Source organism: Balaenoptera musculus, chromosome 2, assembly GCF_009873245.2.
Source record: "Balaenoptera musculus isolate JJ_BM4_2016_0621 chromosome 2, mBalMus1.pri.v3, whole genome shotgun sequence".
Taxonomy (NCBI): domain Eukaryota; kingdom Metazoa; phylum Chordata; class Mammalia; order Artiodactyla; family Balaenopteridae; genus Balaenoptera; species Balaenoptera musculus.
This window is the reverse complement of record NC_045786.1, coordinates 130,675,385-130,681,787: the sequence shown is the minus strand read 5'-3', so window position 1 is coordinate 130,681,787 and position 6,403 is coordinate 130,675,385.

The window sequence follows — 6,403 nt, the reverse complement described above, 5'->3', positions numbered from 1 at the left end:
CTGCCCGAGTCTCATGGTGCCTTAGTCGCACAGTTTGTGTCTCAGTCTCACGGTTTGTGCCTTAGTCACACGCTCAGGGGTCACCTCTCAGGGTCGGACGCGATTGTTAGGACGTCGGCCCATTTTGTGCCTTAGTCGCACGGAGAGATCACTGGGACAAAGGGGACGCCTTTCTGTCAGCCGGTGACTCTCAGGACCCCCATTCTATGGCATAGAGGCTAAGAATGGGTTCTGGTACGTCTCGGGAGCCTCCCACAGACTCACCCCTTGGCTGTATCCTCAGGAGCTGGAAAAAGTTGACCCTGAAAATCTCAAAAAGAAGAGGCTCATTTTCTTTTGCAACACGGCTTGGCCCCCGTATAAACTGGGGGACCAAGAACAATGGCTTCTTAATGGCACAGTAAATTATAACACGATCCTCCCACTTGATCTCTTTTGCCGGAAACAAGGAAAGGACTCAGAGGTTCCTTGTGTCCAGACTTTATGGCCCTTAGTCAGAATCCGGATCTGAGGGACTCATGCCACATGTGTCTTTCTGTTGCTGCCTTATGCCCCCGAACCCCTCTGTCTCCCTCTCCGTCAGATCTCCTAGACGACCCTCTACTCGACCTCTCCTGCCCCCCACCCCATCAACCCCCTTTGCTTCAGCCCCCGCCCTCGCCTCAACCCACAGCTCCCCAACAGGCACCCCCTTATCAGGGCGAAAGCCCCCTCTCCCCTCCCCACACAAGATCGAGGACTGCCCAAAGCCAGGAAACAGATTCTAATAAGCTTCCCTTAAGAGAAGTAGCAAATGGAGACATGGGCACTATTAGAGTCCATGTTCCCTTTCCCATGTCTGACATTTCCCAAATTCAAAACAAGTTAGGTTCCTTCAGTCAGGATGGCCACAATATTCTTTAGACCCTGGAGAAAATTGGTTAAAATAAAACTTTTTTTGAAATTGCAAAAAGGGTTCTTTTTGCATGTGCAATTAGAAAAGCTAGCCTGTTGAAATATTTTTTTCAGAATCCTGACCCTGAGAGAACAAAAATATGCCTAGGAAAAAGGAAAAAAGTTTGAAGTTAACTCTTTATCATGTCCTTGAGCTACAAACACAGCCCACTTTGCTTGAGACTTCAGCCTTGGGTTAATTAGTAGAACTTCAAGCCAAGAAAAAAAAAAAGAAAAAGAGGCAAAGAGACATTTTAAATCTCAAGCGGAAATTATGAGATCTCTGACTGTGTAGATATATGTGTATGTCTTAGTATGTGTCTGTGTCTTTGGGTAATACTGCTGAGGTTAATTTGTAAATGAGCTCTATTTAATTGGCTTAAAAGAAAAGTAAGTGGTTACAAATCAAACAATTCTAAATACAAGAAAAATTAAGCTAAATAAATTTCAGATTCAGGTGAACTGGGGAATATTCAATATTAAATTAATATTTGGTATTAATGTTTAAGTTTGTTGATCTAATTAATATAGACATGTCTTTCGAGACATCAACATTAAGTATAATACTTTTATTGTGCCTAGGTTTAATATAAACTAAATAAGATCTTATTATATCTGTTGCAAATTTGTCAGCAATGAAAATAACTCAATGTGAGGAAACTTTTAAGAAAAGAAAATACAAATGAGATAAGAGCTTTGGGTGAACTTTTTAGGAATAATTATGTTTTAGGAATGTCTGCTTAAGAATAATCTCTCCAGATATTCGACAACTTAAAACATTTAGAGTTGTGCTAAATTAAGTTGAAGGATGGAAGTTTATTAAATATCTAGTCCATTTCCAAATAAAATAAGATACTGAAACTTTAATTACTGAACACTGGCTTCCTTTTACAGAGAAACAAAGGTTTAGAACTATTAATAAATGTGTTTGGTGCTCACTGAGATATTTTCTGTAAGTAGCACATTTTTCAAGGAATCATTACTTGGATTTATGTTTACCAATCTACAGAGTGCTGATATAAAGGACAGTTCATGGTTGCTTAAGGAAAGTAGGATGTGTGTTTTCAGTAAAGAAGTTATGAGGAATGGAATTACATCTTATTAAGAAAAAAGGAAGTAGGTCTAATTTAGAGTTGACTGCTTCCGAATGGAAAAATAAAGTGAGAGATACAGAAAGTTATAAAAAGTTTTGTGAAAAGTGGACCCTGAGGAAATAGTCTTATGCATGGGCAGGACTGACTTAAGTTTAGAATAAATTTAATTAAGTAAATGAATTTTAAAAGTAAGCTGGTGCAAATCCTGAATTTGGCTTTTCCTTCTGTTAAGAGGACAAGTTTTCTTAAACTGTTGAACTGCCTTTGTTAACAGATTTTAAATTTCTTTACTTCTAAAGTGATCTGTTCTGTATTTGCCTTTGAAATCTTTTACTGTTACCTTGGCTAAGTAAATAACTATTGCTTCCTTAAGTGTTGTGTGCCACAGCAGTAACCAAGTTACTTTGTTAATTTTATTGTAATCAGATTTTAAACGTGCCTTCTTAATATGCCTTCTCAAGTCTTTCCTCATTATAGACACTTAACAGTTTCACTCTAATGCCTTTGCAAAAATGCTTCCTCTTCAAGAAGATTTATAAAAAAGGACTTTTGGATAAATACAAGTTTCTGACTTTCAGACTATAATGCTAAACTCGGTAAGAAATTGAAGAATTCTAATGAAAAACCTGATGGCTTCATAAAGCTGTTAACAAAAAGAATTAATTACAAAGAACTGAATGAACTGGTAAATATGGTTATAATTTTATGGGTTCTATCTGAAAAATTACTGGTTTGAATCTGTGTTTTCCAGGTGTAAGGAAAACCTACCCCTCAAACTAATTCTGACTTAACAGTAATTTGGTAAATTATACCTTTGTAAGCAAAATTGAAACATTTACCTTTTCCCTCTGTCTGCTCCCTCCAGACATGGGAAACTCTTAGGTTCCCAGCAGCTTTATCAGATAAATTAGGAAGTCTACCTCACTAACAGGTACAAAAATTTCAAGGTATTTTGGGAACCTTGAAAGGGGAGGAATTCACCTAGATATGGTAAGTGAAATCTGTGACAAGCCCTTGGTGCGACTTTCCTGGCCCTGAGAGGTCTTTTAAAAGTTCAGTCTGAGACTCCTTATAAAAATTTCCGCAAGCAAAAAGCCTATATGATCAATTACAGTTATATAAATCGTTTGGCCAAGTTTATTGAGACCAGGCTGAAATTTGGTTCTCTCTCTGTTGAGAACAAAGTTTTCTTGGAATGCTGCTTTTAATAACAGACTATGTAAATTTCTTTGCCTTTAAGTGATTTGTATTTACTTTTAAAATCTTTTGTTACTTTGGTAAAGTAAATAAATATTATTTCACAATGATCTATGAAGATCATGGCACATGTAGATAAAGTTCATTCTGCTTCTACAAAAATTAACCCCTCATTGCCAGACTTTTGCCATCCTGATGTCCTTAAAACATGGCAGCAGTCTACTCCTAAATCAGGGAATTTAAAATGGGTAAACAATAGCTGTCAACCAAACAGTCAGGGCTATGGGAAATCCAAAATGGCCACTTGGCTTTTTGACAAACCTCATTTTTTATTTGATGGGATAAAGCCTTCCCTGGCTGCAGGGTTAATGCCCTCACAATGAAGAAAAAAAATTATGTTTACTGAATATTAAATTCTAGTTTTGTTAATTAAGGTCTGTGTTTACCAAGACTCACTTCCCAGATAGTTCCTTGCTGTTATGTTATATTGCTAAAAAGTTTAATGGAATTATTAAAGGACACTCTAAGTTTGTTTCTGAAGCTTATCTCAGTAATCTATTTTTGGATGAAGATCGGATGCCCCACGACCTACAATCAGGGGATTATGCATACCGGAAAAGACATAATTTAAAGGACTATCTCCAACCTGGATGGATGGGGACCCATTTTGGGGCTGGCTAAATGACTCTCTTTGTAACTACACCCTCAATTTTAAGCAGACTAGCCTGGAGTGGGATTCCTGGTCAGAGGAGGATAAATATAATGTACATGAAGGTAATTTCACTTTGTGTTGGGGAAATTCAAGGAAAAATGCGACTAAGAAATATATTAATGAAGACCATATCTCCATAAAAAGCTCGGCCCTGGGAACTAAATATGTGGGGATCAGTGTGACCACCGGACACTTAGTTTAACTTCCCGACAAGACTCTCCTCCAAAATATAACATAATTCAACTAATATTCAGAAATTTGTTATGCCAATCCCTCCATCACACTCATAATCAGTCAGAGCCCGGATTCTCCCCTTTATGTGTAGATGATTATTTCCTTGGAGTTTGGCCTTCCCAATATAATCCTAGGCCACGGGACCCCAGTCTATTTCCAGAGGAAAACTTCCAAAAGGTCAGGGCCTGGATCTGGGGACCCACAACGGGGGTATCTTTGAGGGGCACTGGATTTTCATCTCTATGCGGTAACGGGGTCTATCTGGATTTTCCCCCAGTTTGGGGGCTCCTGCACGATTATTGCTGCGGTCCCAGAGGCGACCATTATGACTACAAAGGATTTAGCTTTCTCAGGAGGCATCCCCAACCATGGGTCCTTCCTCGAGGAGGCCTTAAGACCTGTCCCAGAGAGACAAAAACAAACCACTGATTGGTGGGGACATGGTTGTGATACCCCAATTCTTGATTGGCCCAAAATAACACATAGTGTCTTTAGAGGGCTCTTCTGGTTTGCAGGCATACCCCTCTTAGAGAGGAGCGTTCTCCATCTCACCATCGTGGTCCAGGAGTCTTGGAAGACTATGGTAGCAGCCACTGAGGAAGAGCAGTCAGCCCTAGGCTCTCCAGCCGAGGTGGTTTTACAACATAGGAGGGCCCTGAATGTTATAACAGCTGAGACAGGGGGTGTCCATGCCCTACTAAATGAGACAGGCTGCTTCTCTACTAATACCTCCGGCCAGGTTGAAGAAGACCTCCAGATTCTAAAGAAAAACATCAAATTAATAGAAGATTTAAAAGAGAGAGCAGGACAGGGCCCCAGCTGGCTTTCCAGCCTCCTCTCCTCTATGGGGATCCAGATATGGACATGGTTATTGCCCTGGTTGGGACCATTAATCCTGACAGCCCTTGTTTTGTTGTTTGGCCCCTACATTATTAACACATTATCTAAGTTCATCTCCCGACAGGTTCAAAAGATTCAGTTCCAGATGGTGCTACAACAAGGATACAAGCCAGCTGGCACACGGACTACGTTGGAACAAGCCGCCTTATCATTCTGTGGGCTCTCATCTCCCTCCGTAAATACACCCTGACAGAGAGCGGGCATCGGGAACCCAGGGCCCCTACGATGCCCCTGTCCAGCAGGAAGAATCTAGGAACAGTCATCGCCCCTTTCCCCAATAACCTGGGTTCCTATGGCCCGAGATGGGGATAGGCAGATAGTCAGTCATGAGCAGGGTGTTAAGGGGCCAAAGATTTGGCCCATAAATAAAAAGAGGGGGGAATGAGGAGCCCTATATCAAGGACACCATACATCAAGGACACAGGACAAAAATTCTGGAATTAACCGAGCCCCTATAGGAACTGTTGCCATGGGCTCTCCTAATCTAAACTGGACAGCCCCCCCACCCCACTGTATTTGCAGCGCCCCTCACTAGCTCTGCTATTTGTTCTCAGTAAACTCACTCTTTTCTAAAATACTTCGTGTCTGGAAATTCTTCTTCCAACCCGCGCATGGGCCACGACAGTCCTCACTGCCCAAAGGCCTCGAGCCTTCTCAAAAATGAGAGCTTGTCAAATGGGGGAATGATAGAGCCACGGCGGCAGCAGCGGATGACATTCAGTTAGCTGTTTCATTTGCGTTATGGGGCAGGGTTATAATCTCTCCTTGAGGACTTATGTGTTAACCTGGCACGCATATTAGGATGTTATGGGATTAGAGGGGCAATGTGCCACAGTGAGGAAGGGGAGAGTCTCTCTGGGGGGCTGGGTTTGATTTGGCTTCACCACTTGCTAGCTGTGCGACCCTTTGTAAGTTATTTGACCTTTCAGTGTCTCTATTTCCTTAGCTGTAAATTGGAGATGATAATGAAACCTGTCTCATTGGCTGTTGGCAGGATTAAATGAATTCATTTAAAGCACTTAGAAAAGTGCCTGACAAACAGTAAACTTAAGCGTTTACTGCTATTGTTACTTCCTTTTCATTTACATTTTCAGTATGGAAATAGATGCAGCTGTATGTAATGTTGTTACTGACCTTTTCGAGTTGAACTCCTGGTTGGTGTTACTGGAGCCATAGAACAAGACAGAGTTTGGTTCAGAAGCAAAGGAAAGATTTTTTCTTTGATTAAAGAATGGAGGACTTCCCTGGTGGCGCAGTGGTTAAGAATCCGCCTGCCAATGCAGGGGGCACGGGTTTGAGCCCTGGTCCAGAAAGATCCCTCATGCCGCGGAGC